At 50.4% G+C, this 15,367-nt stretch overlaps 1 long non-coding RNA gene and 1 pseudogene across 1 annotated transcript; one reads left to right on the top strand and one right to left on the bottom strand.

Annotated features, from left to right (window-relative positions):
• Window positions 1–6,365: 6,365 nt before the first annotated feature.
• On the bottom strand, window positions 6,366–9,781 carry LOC112879657 (annotated as a pseudogene).
• Window positions 9,782–10,155: 374 nt separating this feature from the next.
• LOC112882079 lies at window positions 10,156–11,963 on the top strand. The gene is made up of 3 exons (XR_003226592.1): window positions 10,156–10,584; window positions 10,671–11,645; window positions 11,726–11,963. It is a non-coding gene; the product is annotated as an uncharacterized LOC112882079 (long non-coding RNA).
• The last annotated feature ends 3,404 nt before the right edge of the window (window positions 11,964–15,367 follow it).

The following is a 15,367-nucleotide window of genomic DNA, read 5'->3' as shown; positions in this document are numbered from 1 at the left end:
CTACCCGTGGAAGGTTCGGGGTCGCCATCCGAGTTCGAGTACTTGTCGAAAAGGGGAGCCTCCCGGCAAGCGGTGGCTTCTCCTTCTCCAATCTTGAGTAGGCGATCCAAGTCCTCCTCCAATGCGGAGAGGGGCTTGAACCGTAAGGCCTCCTGCTAGACGGGGGCCGCGTTGTGTAGCCCGAAGGGGAATCGGGTACGCTGCTCCCGAGGTCAGATTGTATCCAATCCGAGAAGTCCTAGTGCAGCATGAAGCGTCCCCTCAGCTGAGGTGACTTAAATGTGATATAAAAATCAGTCCCAGGAGGCTGATACACATTTATTACATCAGATGGTACATTACCGTACAAACCTCCGAGGAGGCGGGCATTCGATACAAACGATAACTAGTAATAAAATAGCTATGGTAATGCACCAAAGCGTGACCCACGTGGGATCCAGCTCGGGCTCAGAGTAACACGCTAGCAGAAGCATCTTGCGGAGGGTCAACACCACAGGCAAGGTTGGGCGCGGACGCAACCCTTATTCGTCGTTTCCGATCACGTAGTCCGGATCTTCCTCTGAGAAAACCACAAATATATATAGGGTGAGTACAAAGGTACTCAACAAGTCCAACCACACCCGCGGAGGGGTGATAACAGAGATCATGCACGGTTGTATCAAGGGTGGGGTTAGGGTTTATTTGCGATAAAGCGAGATTTTACACATGCAAGGGTTTGTTTAACGAAAGCACTTTCTCAAAACATTTTTGTAGTAATCGTATCATAAGTAGTGTTGATCCTGCACCAAGGATCCAAGTTTTAGTGTCATCGGACTCGGCGTCCACAGTAGCTTACTGCACAACCGCCGAGTACTTTCAAAACAACCTATGCCACAAAACCAATCATCCCGAAACATCTATTGAAGTGACCATGCCGTAACGCGTCCAATACCGTGGACACGGCTATTCGAATAGATTTTTACACTCTGCAGAGGGGGTACACTTTACCCACAAGTAGGGTACCGCACTACGAACACCTTAATGTCGCGGCGGATCCTAACAAAGCCATTACCCACCTTAGCTGAATCTAACTAGCCAACACGGAAGCTACCATGGGGTTAATGACCTATCAACAAAGTCATAACCGGAACATAACTCACACAGATCGTATTCCTTTTCCATGGTCTCCCGTTGCTCACCCGCTCTCCTTTTGGCTAGCAGAACAACTAGTGGGGTTTATGCTAAGCCGTTGCCCACACAACGGTCGAGTGGTTGTACGATAATGGGTTAGGCAAGATGACACCTCAGTTCATCCTTATATTTACCAGACGGACATCTCCCAACCATGCTCAACCACAAAGGTACGAGCACACTAGTGGCATTTCACACAGAAAACGCCGTCCATCTCGTCAGATTATGTCTTTCTTTTATTTTCTCAAAATCCCGTTCTATCTTTTAAAACACTCGTACCCTTATTTTTGGTAAAGCGCTTGTGGTCATGGTTTAAAATACAATAAAGGGAATACCAGGTAATAAGCATCTCTAGCAGTGGTTAACGTCTAACGGAGCAAAACCTAGGTCATCAAGGAATAGTCATAGCAATCAAGGGGTGGCTATCCAACCGTGTCTTGCAATAAAACAAAGCATTTTATAAAACAGGCCAATAGGTTGCATTTATAAAACTGGGATAAATATGCATCAAAGGGTGGGATTGGACTTGCCATTCACAAAGCCTTCCGGGAAGTCCTGATCGAGGTACGGTCCTTCAGGTTCTGGCTCACGGCACTGTTTCTCGGACTCTTGCTCGCAGTACTGCTCGTCGACGGGTTCTCCCTCGGTCACCTCGTGATCTACGGCGCACACAAACAAACATTCAATAAAGAAAAGAGGTAAAGGTTTTATCTACAAGCCCGAATCGGAGATAACTTAAGAAACAATGGTAGAAAGAATATTTTCGGGGAATTTCTTGATGGCACGGCCGGCATTATGATAGAAATGGCGTGGTAAAGTTTCGAGGCAAACGGAAGATTTTTGGCGCATGAAATGATAGGCCGAACGGGGTTTTAGGGAAGGGATAAGGGTCTAAGGACCTATTTGTAATTACTGTTGGGAGGGGGAGGGCTTGATTGGAATTTCCGGGAATACCTAGGGTACTCTAAAAAGGGCCAGGGACTTATCCGTAATTATTTTGTGTAGTGGAGGGGTTCATTTCCTAAATAGAATGAGCAGGGGGGGTTTATTTGTAAAGAGGGGTAAAAGGGGTGGGCTCTTAAGGGAATAGGCAAAAGAGGCAGGGGGCTCAGGGCAAATGTGCCCTTCTTCTTCCTCCCGTTACCAGAACAGAGGAGGGGGGGGATAGGGGCCGGCGGCGGCACCAAATCCGGCGGCCCTAGGGCACGGCAGCGGCCGGGGATAGGGCTACACGGAGAGGAGAGCAAGGGGAATCCATTCCACTACTCACCACGAGCCGGGGTGGCGTGAGGCGGGCTGCCCACGAGGGCCAGGAGCGGCAGGCGGAGGGCCTAGCGGCGGCGGTAGTGCAGGGCCGGGGAGAGGGGCTAGGGCTGCGGGGGAGTTTGTGGTGGCGGCGAGGCACGTCGTGGGGGGGGTACTTATAGGCCGAGGGGGGGGGAGATGGCGCGGTGGAGGTCGGCGAGCTCGGGGCGGTCAGTAATGGCGGTGGGGGCGGGATTGCCGCTGCGCAGGGCGGCCGGTGGCGTTGGTCGTCGCTGCGCAGGGCGCGTGGTGGCGTGTAGCGGGGAGGGGCGGCCTGGGGGCGTGCGGCGCAGGGGGAGACGGCCCGTGGCGAGGCGACGCGCGGCGGCCGGCACTGCTCGGCGCCGTGGCAGGCAGGGGCAGCGTGAGCGCCAAGGCGGCAGGGGTGCACGGCGTGCGCAGAGGAGGGGCCGGGTTAGGCCGTTCCTGTGGCGTCGTCAAAGGGCGGGGGGGTGGTGGTGGTGGCCGGCGTTGAGCTCTGCTCGGTGCCGTGCTGCGTATGCAGGGGAGGTGAGAGGAGCAGGAAACAGGAACAGAGAAAGGAGAAAGGGGAAAGAGGAATAGGGAAAAGGAAAAAGGAAGAGGGGGCGTCGGCGAAATTCGCGGCGACGGTCGCGAGCGTGCGGCGCGACGCGCGAGGGGGTGCGGCGTCGGCGGGATTCGCGGCGACAGTCGCGAGCGCGGGGTTGAGCACGCGGCACGGCGCGCGGGTCGAGGAAGAGAGAAAAGATGGCGATTATCTTTTGGGGGTCAGACGGCGAGACGCCGGGGAATTGTTTTGGGCGATTAAGAGCTCGGGCTGTAGAGGGTTTTAGGATCGATCCGAACTTGACAACGAAAAGGTTTTTAAAAGATACTTTTAGCGAGTGATTTGTACTGTAATTTAAATAGGGTAAAACGCGGGCGTTACACAGCATGAGTAGAAGTCGCTTCGAAAGCGGACTCCTCCTCGATCTCCCTGGAAAAGGTCAGGGAGCAGCATCTCATCAAGGTTGTCGATGAATTCATCGAGATCACTGCGTCGTCTTGCTACAGGTGCCTCCGGCTTCCTGGTGTCGGCTAGTGGCTGTTGAAACCACCTAAACCGTTGGCGACATAGACCCAAGAGCCAAAGGAGAACGTTGTGCCCTTGTCGAGCATGGCGTGTAATACCCTACGTCATATGTGGTGGTTTGTATTGTCTTAGGTGTTGATTGGGGGTTGTGCTTTGGAGGGGGTCCTTGCCCGCCCTTATATAGTCTTGGGGGACATGGTTAAAGAGATCCTAGTCAGATATGAGCTTAGGAGTTCTACCCAATTACTACTCGGGTAGTTTCCTTCTATTCCAACTAGTCTTACTCGTGTCCGAATAGCTTACAACAGAGATAAGGTATGGGACAGGCCCCATCCCCCATCCCTATTCGAGGATATTCTATGCCATGTGCGTACTTCTGAGCATTATAAGTACCTACCTTTTGAGATGATACAAAATTGATTGGATTTTTGTTATAAATCCCGACGCATATTATAAATAAGGTATTACAATGCATGTCACGGTAAAGTTTGACTGAGCTTGCTACGAGATGCCTGGACTGCTTTCTAGATGTAGAAGAAGGATTCAGCGCTGGTTTTCAGTCAACATATATGTTGGAGTTTTAACTTCAGTAATCAACATATGACTGGTGGCGCTGGTTCAATCTGCTCATAAATTTAACTTCAGTTATGTCCCCAGTTGTTTCCAAGCTGATCATGCATGTTTAAGGCTGGGAGTAACGTAAAAGTCATAGTGCAAGTACATTTTATTAATTCTTAAATGGACGGAACAAGAATTACTAAAGTACTCCTTCAATTCCCGTTTCCTGCAATATTATGGAATTTGGACGTGCTACAAATTTGTGTTAAGCTGCATCGGTCAAGTGTTGAACTGATGAAGAGTTCTTTAAATTTATTTATCAGATGGTGTATTGCAGGCGGTGAGAGAGCACGCTTCACCCAAAAAAAAAGTTGAAAACAATGATGAAATGCATATGAAAATGAGACTTGTTCCAACTCTATGACGAGCATGTTTGCCTGAAAAAAAAATTTGTTCTCCTATTCAAATAGTAGTTTTGTGTTACCTACCATAATCTTGAGCGCGAAACATCAAATTGACATAACATTATTTTGATGAACTACAAACCAAATACCCCTGAAGGGTCCATAATAATAGAGAATACCAATGCACTCGATCAATTCCATGACTGCATCGTGTGTTTGCCATTAGGCGGCATTCGGTTCTGACCGAACCGATCGATTCGGTTCCTCAGTTCCTTCACAAGTTCGGTTCTCAGAAAACAGGGACCAATCGGTTCTTCAAAAGTGGGAACCGAGGAAATTCGGTTTCGGTTATATCGGTTCGGTTCTGGTTATAACCGAATTAACATAGTCTATCTCAACACAGGTTCACAAAATAAAAAAATTGGATCCCGTCCTCGCCTTCCAGCGCCGCTGTTCGCCTCCTCGGCTGCCACCAGCGCACGTGCTGGCTGTCGCTTGCCGGTGTGGCTGCCGCAACCCACACTCGCAGGATCCGCGCGCGGAGTCGTCCCCGCGCAAGCTACGGAGGCGGGGACGCCATCCCATCGCCATTGCTCACCTTCGGAGCGGCTGCGCGTGCCAGGGTGGGAATGAAGGTGCTGTCGGGGAGCGACGACAGGTGCTTGGCGGTGGGTGCTGGCGGGCTCCGGCGATGGCGGGCGCAGGCCGGAGGTGGGGGCAGGAGGCGCTGGGCGCCGGCGGGCGCTGACAGGGGATGGGGCTGGAGGGCGCTTGGCAACGGCGGGCGTCGGCCTGAGGGAGTGGGTTGGGGGTGGGGGGGTTGGGGGGGTTAGCTAGGGTTTGGCTGGGCCTTGGCTTGGCTTAATGCTCTGATGGGCTGATGGGCTGATTTGCTCTTCTGCTTGGTTCCTTGATTAACCGAGCTTAGGAACCGAATTAACCGAGTAATTCGGTTCCTGAGAAATAGGAACCGAATAGAGAACCAAATTCCTCAGTTCCGGTTCGTTAGGTTCCTGTTCCTGGTCCTTTCGGTTAGGTTCCCGGTTCTCGGTTATATTTGCCCGGCCCGATTTGTCATGCAATGAGACTCGATTCCACGACTAGGAATTCTCGGTGGTGCGAGAGGCCAGGACTTGGGGCAAAAGTTGCTCAAGGAGTGTTGGATATGTTGATTCAGCTAGAGACAGCTGCATTTCTCGCGCATTCATAAGATGGATCGACAGCATGCTGTGCCGGCCGATCTGAGGGTGGAGGCCCTCTAAGAGGTGGATCCTCTGCCATGAGGAAGCATCCATCAGCACGTACGGATGCGACAACACAGCGTATCGCTCTCCAATCCTGACACAAAACTGCCGGTCCCAGAAGACACCAGCTAGCATCCTGATGCATCCCACGCCCATACTATCAACAATCAAAATAAACATGGAGCAAACCGAGGATTTGAGGCCATTGTGTCAATAGAGCAGTGACTATGTATCATGTCCTTCATGTCGTCGTGTGAAACCAAGGAGATGCCTTTATATATCTTTGCACATTAGGATTGCACAACAGCCCAACCAATCGTCGTAAATCCTCGACGACTTTACTAGTGAAGAGTATAATTAAACGGCACCGCTGGTAAATGGATCTTTGGAGGAGGAGAATCGGATCGGATGTCCTCTGTTTCCTTGTGGGTACTGCCAATGTCCTAAAGACGGTGGCCCGTTTCTGCCTACTTTAATCAATAGTAAGATACAAGTCCAAACTTCATGTATGCTAGACGTGTGCAGTTTGCATAGAGACGAAATGACGGAACAATCATATCTCGATCTCGCTCTAAGAACATGGTCGTCGGTCGATTTGATTTCCACGTTTTGGTTGAAAACGAAAACCCACCCTGCAAAGACTTTGTCTATTATGTAAGCAGAATATCATGTACATACATACTACAGAAAAGACGTTTGCAAACCGACCATCACCGCCGGTTCATCTCAAAACCAGCAGTGAAAGATTTTCAACTGAAATTGCAACATTTATAGTGTCAATCATTACCACACTACATGATGTTCGATATAATGAGACTCAAACGGCATCGATCACATCGACGCGGCACCAAAGGAGCAGTTTGGGTAGTCATAATTACTAGGCGGCTTGGTTCGAAGCAGCGGATTCCTCTCGAAGAAGTTGGATGGCCGTAGCTCAAAGGCGCCGCTCAGTGTCGGCATCACCGGGAAGTCCTCCAGGTAGGGGACGTGGTGAAGTCCCAGCGTGTACCACAGCACGATGTCCTCCTCCTTTATCCTCCTGTTCCTCCTGCTCCAGGAGGCCAGGCTGTCGTCCCCGGTGCTCTGCTCGGCGTATAGCCCGGACGCCCACTTCTCCGACTTGTTGTACGGCGTCACCCACACCTGCTTCTTGGTGTACGCGGCGCGGCGCTGCGGGTAGTCGTCGTCGGCCAGCAGCGAGGCTGCCGTCGCGCCGGCAGGGATGAGCCGGTACCCGGCCTTGTACCCGATCCTGCCCCTCTTGCCCGGGTTCACGAAGAGCAGGTCCGCGGGTGCGCCGCCATTGACGTCCACCTGACCCTCCGCCTCCGTCTCGGCCACCTCGCGGCGCACGGTCCAGTAGCTCCGCCTCGTCGTGTCGGCGCCGCCACCGGCGGCGGTGTCCCCGGAGTTGCGCCTAGGGACGATGGTGTTCTTGACAAAGGAGTTGGTGGCGCCGTCCACGTCGAGGTCCAGGTGGTACGTGACGAAGTGGTCGTGGAAGACGCCGAGGGTTTTCTCAGCGAGCAGCGTGCCGTGCGCGTCCACCTTGATCTGGTCGGCGTGCGTGTAGGACGTCGCCTCCGTCTTGAGGAGGCCGGTGAGGGACACCTGCGGCGGCAAAGCATGCATTGATCGATCAATGGGCCAGGGATCGAAGCAGATGCAAAAATGTTCTCTTGAAATCTTACAACAATCTTGATGGAGCCACTGGTTTTGAACTCCCAGTCCAGGATGTAGTCATAGTTCCCGACGGTCACCACCATCCTCACCACCAAGGTCACGTCCGGCCTCACCTCCGTGACCTGCAGCGTAGCCTCGGTGTGGCGCCACGCGATGTCGCCGGCGTAGCGCTCGAACACGCACACCACATCCTCAGCCTCGACGGGTTCGCCACTGGCATCGGCGTAGTGGCCGGCAGTCGAAGTAGGCCGCGTTGGCCGGGCAGTCGGCGCCGCGCCGGAGCGGGGATGCCGAGACGCCGAGGCCGAAGTCGCCGGCGTCGGTGAAGGTCTGGAAGTACCACTCGTTGCTGGGGTCCATGTAAGGCACGAAGATCCCGAAGACGAAGCCGCGGTAGAGCACCTGCCGCCGCCTGCCCGCATCAGCGTCGTGGACCGAGGCGAGCGAGATGACCATGCCAGCCCGCATGTCGAAACCCACATGGAACTCCCAGTTCGCCCATCTGCAGTAGTCACGAGAAAGAGGATCGGAGTGTGGCGGAATGTTAGAAAAAGACATTAAGAATTTTAGAATGTGTTTGAGTTTTCAAATCGTATAATCGTGTCTAGTTGTAAGAGTACCGATAAGATGATTAGTTGCGATTAGTCGTCGATCGGTCCGATTAGTCGAGCCTAGTACTAGTCGTAGTTGTAGTCTAGTCGTCTTGTATAATCCAGGACTGATGTACAAGATGGTCACTAACTGCAGTAAACTTAGGAGAATGTTGTGTTTAGTAACTTTTCTTCTAGATGTGGCTTCCTATATTTGTATTTATTTGTAATTTAGAATGTTGTGCTTGTCATTATAATGATGCAGCTTCAGAATGCGAGTTGCGGTTCCATAGTTTAAAATTGTTGGACCAATATTTCCAAAATGTCATAGGCGGCCACATTCATAGTGCTCATGCTTAGTGTAAATCACCATAGGGCTGATCTTCTGGTGTCTTTGTTAGTGTGCGCTAGCAGTCTGCATCCTTCGTTCTTATTTGTGTGGCTGTAGACATTCGCTTGTGAATGATTGAGGCCGTAACTTTTTCCTTATCTAAACAAATGTCCAATCAACATATTGTGCTAACAAGTTTTTTTAATGTAAATTAATGATACACATCAATTTTATTATTAGCCTTCATTAATTGTAAGTATTGGCTGGAACAACAATATAATAATAAAATATTTCAGCCTAACCTTTTTTTGTTGTTTGAATTTGGTAATCAGTGCTTGATCCACATGCTTTTGAACAGGTAAAATGAATTTGTTCCGATACAAATGCTCGTGTACACAATTGAATAAAAAATACACCCCTGGCAAACAAATGTGTTCCCTCCAATTATTATCATGTAGATAAAAGGGACTTGACAAAAGGAGGTAGTTAAGTTGTCAAACATGTATAAACATGGAGATTGGTAGCGACTGATGCTGTCTAGCGCACAAACTTTTGAACTTCTAGTGTCATGAACACCTCGACGTTTGCACAATTTGCAAGAACAGCTCAACATTTGCACAAGTTGCAAGAACAGCATCGACAGATGAACACTAACCTCACGACGCGACCATCTATGTGGAACCCTCTGCCCTCCGGCTGCACGACCACGCCGGGCACTGCCGCCGGGCCGGTGAACAGCGGCGCGGCCTTGTCGGCCCGGTAATCCGTCCCCTCCACCCCTGGCACTGGGCGCACCCTGTCCTCGTACCCGACGACGGCCATCCGGTCGAGGTCCACCCCCAGCGTCACGCCCTCCAGCGGCCGCGCGTAGAAGTTGGCCGTCTCCCCGCCGCCGGTCACCACGCACTGCATCTTCGCTACCCGGGCGCCGCCGTACGCCGGCTGGCCGCCGCCGAACCAACCCCTGGAGAGCACCCCGCAGGCGACGTCGCTGACATCCAGGCCGCGCCGCCGCACGGACTCCGCGAACGGAGGGTACCTCGGTGGCAGCGCCATCGCGGCGGTCTCCTCCGCCGACGTGATCATCGGGAAGCCGTGGCTGCGGTGGACGGCGTGGGAAACGACGGAGGCGTCGGTGACGTCGACGAGGAGCTCGTGGGACTCTCCGCCGGCTCGGGCGATGACGAGCGCGCGGCGCGGAAGGGTCGTGGTCGAGGTGCCATGGGCGTACGAGAGGACGTCTTGCTTGTCGGGCTCGTCGAGGCCGACGTAGTGGAAGTGCAGCGGGCGCGGACGGCAGCGAGCGCGGACGACAGCACGGCTGCGCGGACGGCAGCGAGCTCCGTGGCGGAAAGCGGGTCGAGCGGGTGGGGACGGGGAGATGCCGTCACAGCGGTGGAGACGGCGACGAGGAGGACAGCGAGGACAAGCGGTGGCCTCATTGCGACGAGGGACCGTGCAGGCTTATTGGGGATGGGATTTTTATAGCCGACTGTCCCGTGCTGTACTGGCGCTGATTGCGAGAGGTTGAAGAGGACACTAGGCAAATTAGACTACCTACTAAAGATGGCAACGGACACGAATTATCCGCGAAACCGCGGGTAAAAAAGCCGTTGGGTACGGGTTTGGCTACTATTTCATATCCACGGGTACGGGTACGGATAACAAATAATATCCACGGATATTTTTGAAGCAGGTAACAAAAATTGCTATCCATATCCGAAACCCGAAATCCACATCTGACATGTGGGTCCATTTAGAAATCATATATAAACGCTAGGGTTTCTGGCACTCCCATCCACACCCAGCGCCCCACCCCCACCCAGCCGCCAGCGCCCCACCCTCCCTCCACCTCAGTCGCTCTCCCCGTCTCCCGTTCCAGCGCCCAATGCCCAGCGCGGCCGGCGTCCCAGCGCCCTACCTGCTCGCCCTCTGCTGGCTCGGCGGCTCCCCTCTGCTCCCATGCTGCCGGCGCCCTCCCTCTGCTCGCATGCGGCACGCTCCCGGCGCCCTCCCTCTGCTCGCATGCTGCCGGGTGCCGGCGCATCCCTGCTCGCCCTCTGCTCGCACCAGGCTCGATGGCTCCCCTCTGCGTGCACTAGGCACACGGCGCCCCCTGCTCCATACATGCCGGCGCCCTCTCTCCAAGAGTCCAAGACCTGCCGGCGCCCCCTGCTCGAAGACCTGCCGGCGCCCCCCTCTTCCAAAAGACCAAGACCTGCTCCATCTGCCACCTCCCTCCACGGTGAGAATATGCGGTTGTGAACTTGTGATGGATTATTTTGTATTGTTAAAAGTTTTGATTGTTAAAAGTTTCTTGAATTAATACAGCTGTGATGGATACCCCTACTGGTAGCACTCAACAAGGCTCTGCCACCAGTCCTTTTGCCCTTGTTGACGACCGTCGTACCATGGATGTGGAGTCCTCATCGGAGCAAGAGGAGCAAGGGGACGTACCTACCTCTTCAGGCTCGAAGAGGAAGCTCAGATCTAATGTGTGGAGTGATTTTGAACCCGTAGAAGTTGATGGAGTATCGAAGGCTAAATGCAAACATTGCAAGAAGAAACTTTCGGGCATCACAAAAAATTGGTACATCACATTTACATGCACATTTGAAGTCTTGTGTTTATAATCAAAATAAGAAAGGAGTAAAAATACAAACTAATTTGAGGTTTGCTACATCAGAGAAGGGGCAAGTGGCCGTAGAAAATTATGTATTCAATCAAGATGTAGCTAGAAGAGCACTTTATTTTATGATTATATTACATGAGTATCCATTATCACCATGGATTTCGTAAGTTTGTTAGTGCATGCTTGTTATATTGCTTTGTTTGGTGAAGAAGTAGCTGAACAACATGTCTCAGATGCCCATGAATTGCTAACTGAATTGATGAAGCATTACCAAGTGAAAGAACCAGAGTTTGTAACTTCCTCTTCTAGTGGATCTTCTACTGTTAGTGCAGCTGCAGTGTTGTCCATTTTTAAGTCACTTGCTGCAAATAAGAAGACTAATACCTTTATTAGAAGTAAGAATGAGCTGGAGCGATATTTGGAAGAAGAAACTCTTCCTAATTATGACAATGACAACTTTGACATCCTTGGTTGGTGGAAGCTAGAGGGAACTCATTATCCAACTTTGAGGCTGATTGCTAGAGACATTTTAGCTATTCTAATCACCACTGTTGCATTTGAATATGCTTTTAGTACAAGTGGCAGGCTTTTAAGTGATCATCGCAGTCGTCTTACTCCTAAAATTTTTGAAGCTTTAATGTGTAGCTAAAGTTGGCTTCGTCAGACTCTTCAAGGTAAACAAACTTTTTATTGCTTTGCTAATATGTTATATTTGAAGTATGTAGATAATAATGTCAATGTAACTTCATTTTAGGTGCTGAATCTGTTGATAATGGAAGATTCAACAGTTTTTGGTCTTGCCTTGAAGATAACGAAAAAGACATCAAAGAAGAATCTTGTGTGTTGGGTGCTGATTCTGGATGAGATATTTATTGTCAAGTGTATTTTTGTGTTTGTAATTTTATTCTTTGAACAATTCAGATTTGATTCTGCTGGACATTTATGTATCTTTTTATGCAAAAAATCTGTATGCTAATTTATCCTTTGAATAATTCTGAAGTCTTGTTATTGGACAAATGGATATATCCGCGGATATCCGTTACCCGCGGGTAACGGATAAGGATACATTTTGCTATCCGTTGCGGGTAATGGGTATGGGTTCGGATATAGTTTTTAGATCGCGGGTATGGATATCCAGAGGTAATATCCGCGGATAGTTTACCCGTTGCCATCTTTACTGCCTACCTAACTCAAATAAGTTCTCATGACAGGACACTGTGAGAGACTGTCAAGAACAATTATTAGTGTGGCTCCGCGTCCTCGGTTTCCTTTTCTTTCTTGAACTAGACCAACCAGTACAGAGAGACACTGCTGCTACCTATCTGCTCACCAAGGCGAAGATCCGTAACAGAGCAGGTGCTCGAGTGTAAAAACTAACAAATGATACAAGCAGCCCAAATGAAAGCCTTCTGCACCAAACCTTCCACTTCTCCATATTTCGTACTAGTACGTAGTCACATTTATCAAAATCAACAACTTGAGCTCATTGTAAGGTACATGTGACGACGTGAGAAGGATGGCATTGCAAGTTCAGGAAAGCAGCTTTGAGGAACAGAGGACAACAGCTTTGAGGAAAGCATGTCATATATACATATGTACTTGTGATAATGTGAGAAGGATTGTTAACCACCAACAATTTTTTTTTTGCGTAGGAACATAGAACTTCGTTTGGACTTGTACCTTGATCCATCCAACATGGATGAGGGTCAGTCCTTGGGAATTTGAACGAAGTTCTAACCTATAGTATCTATGTCCTTTTCCAGCTACCACCAGGACCTCAGGAAAATGGAAAGGCTTAATGAAATAGACAAGAGAACAATAATAATTATCGCCATCTGATTGGAAAACAGTGTGAATTTCGAAATGAAAAGTATGGTTGCAACGTTCCAGTAGGTAAAAAAAGTTGAATCTAATTTCCTTTTTTTATTTCCAGCATCTAAAAATTATTGAAATTTCAATAAGTTAAAAATTCAGCCCTGTCATTGTCACACCCTAAAATATTTAATTTTAGGATGCGAATGTCATTTAGAATATGTTCATCCATCTTTAGGGTTTTTCGAGAATTTTCTAGATTTTTCTGATAATTATTCTCTTTTTTCCGTAGAGCTAAATCCATTTATTGGAAAGTTCTAAAATTCTTTTCTCAAATTCCAAGTATTTTATTTGGATTCCTCGTATCCCAAATTATCTCCCAAGTTTTCTTCGAAATTTTTGGAATTCTTCTGGATATATTTTTCGTAGTTCAAAAGATTTATATAGAATTTTCTAGATTTATTTGAAGTCTGAAAATATATTCCGAATAAATGAAATCCTATCTCTTTTCTTCCCGGATTTCATTCTATCTATGTTTGACCTAATCCACCCTAACCTCTAGAATCATGCCATGTGCAAGCTTGAGCTCGGCCACCGCCACACTCTCGTCGTGTGTTGCGTTTCCATCGAGAAAATAGACCAGAAGCTTCTCTTTGAGGAACCCTACGCGAACCTCCTCGTTTTCCCTTTTTCTTTCTGTCCCAGAGTTTAATTACTCGTCAAAGCTAGCAAACCACCTCCTCGTCCATCGCTTTTGGTCAACAAAAATGGACCGAGGCTTTTCATTGAGATTTGAAGTTGTTCAAATGATTTTTCCTGTAAGGAAGCTTCCTTGCCTGCTTCCCTTTCTTTTTGCTCGTTCTGTAATTTCTAATTTCTCGTCATAGTTGAACCGAGCCGTTTCTTCGTTATCCGTCCTTTTTCTCTATCCTGTCCGACAACCGTAGATGCTCCATCAAGTTCTCCGTTCTCTAACCTTCGTCCCTGACCAAATCGTGCTCGAAACGAGGTCCCGTGGCACGTCTTCGGTGTTTTCTGACACCGTAGCTGCAGACCCCTCTCACTCTCTCTCTTTCATGCTCTTAAACGGGCCATCTTCGCTAATGAGCCAAACCTACCCCAATCCAAAACTTGATCCGACCTACTTCGGCCGCCACCATTCCCCCTCCCCTCTCTTCCTTCCTCCACACGACAGCCATGCCATGCCAATCTCCGCTTTCCTATGTGTGCGCGCACCATGACTCAGTTGGTCAAGTCTGCTCTAGTCACGCATGCTCGGCCTCACCGTACCCCACCTGCAGGCTGAGCTAGCTTTTCTTTCCATTTTGGACTTCGTTTGAGACCGGATAGCTCTTGCTTTTGTCGTCGACATGTGCGTCATGCAAACATGGCTATCCGCGCCATACAAAAAGGTACAGCCCGATTGACCCTTCTCTCCCTTCTTTCTCTTTCCATCCGCTCTCATGATTGGCCCAGCACCACTCGTCCGGCCTATCCTGCTCTCCAGCCCGCGTCTCTCTCCTTTTCCGTCAACCTGTTTTTATTGTTCGGCCCATGACCGAACCTACTTCAGCCCACGAACGAACTCGTTTCGGCCAAACCCAACCTGGCCAGCAGCTCGCAGCCTAGTTTGGCGAGGGCACCGTCGATACCGTCGCCTGGAACCGTGGCGTGCGTGCCACGGTCACACTAGGGCTGCTGCACCTATAAAATGCAAGTGCCCGACGCCCCTCACCCCCCTGCTGCCGCCCCTCTTTTTTCCCATGCAGCGCCGCCACCAGGAGCCCGTGCACCCAGGCCTGCCCCGCCCCCTGCTGCTCGCCGAGGCACTAGGAGTACCGCCGCCCCTTGCGCCCCTGCTGATGCAACGCCCTGCAGCCCTACGCCCCCTTCTGCTCGGCCCCGCGTGCCCCTGCACCACACGCCGCACGCCCCTTGTGGTAGAACCGCGCGAATTAATCCGGCTTAAGTGCGCTAACCATCACCATAGAGGCAATGCGGGCTAACATGCACTTAAAATGGTAAAACAACAGCCCGTACATGACATCATTCAACATTATCATCGTTGGCCGGGGACATATCCCATTCCACCGACCAACCAGAAGGAAAAGTACATGGCCAAGTCAAACTAGCAACCATATTTTCAAAGGTCTCACCTGAAAATAAAGCCACAAGCAAGGCTGAGTATACTAATACTCAGTAAGGCTTACCCGACTAGTGGTATATACTTAGCCGACTCCTAGATATGCAAGGCTTTTGGCTGAGGGTTGTTTTTGCCAAAAACCATCTAGTGTTCCTTTCTTCGCTGGTTGGGGTCGTCAGCTCCGCTAGTCGGAGCCACCAACTGTCAGTCGGGGAGCGATGATGAGTATGGTATGATAGTCGTGCTTCATCCCTGGCGCTACGTCCCGTCACTCCGTTGTGATGGAGGCGCGTCCGCCGTGTCGTGATGACAGTATGTCCCGTCCCTTCGCAAGGACAAGCAAGTGAAATAGTGTCCCTCTGCAATAGCATAGCAGTAAAAGAACTGTAACACCGTGGGACGAGTAGTTGGCCGTGTACGGATCTAGATTTTGGTCGTCCT

The sequence above is a fragment of the Panicum hallii genome, chromosome 2 (assembly GCF_002211085.1).
Source record: "Panicum hallii strain FIL2 chromosome 2, PHallii_v3.1, whole genome shotgun sequence".
NCBI lineage: Eukaryota > Viridiplantae > Streptophyta > Magnoliopsida > Poales > Poaceae > Panicum > Panicum hallii.
Note: the sequence above shows the minus strand (reverse complement) of the source record. Positions and strands in the feature narration are given on the sequence as shown.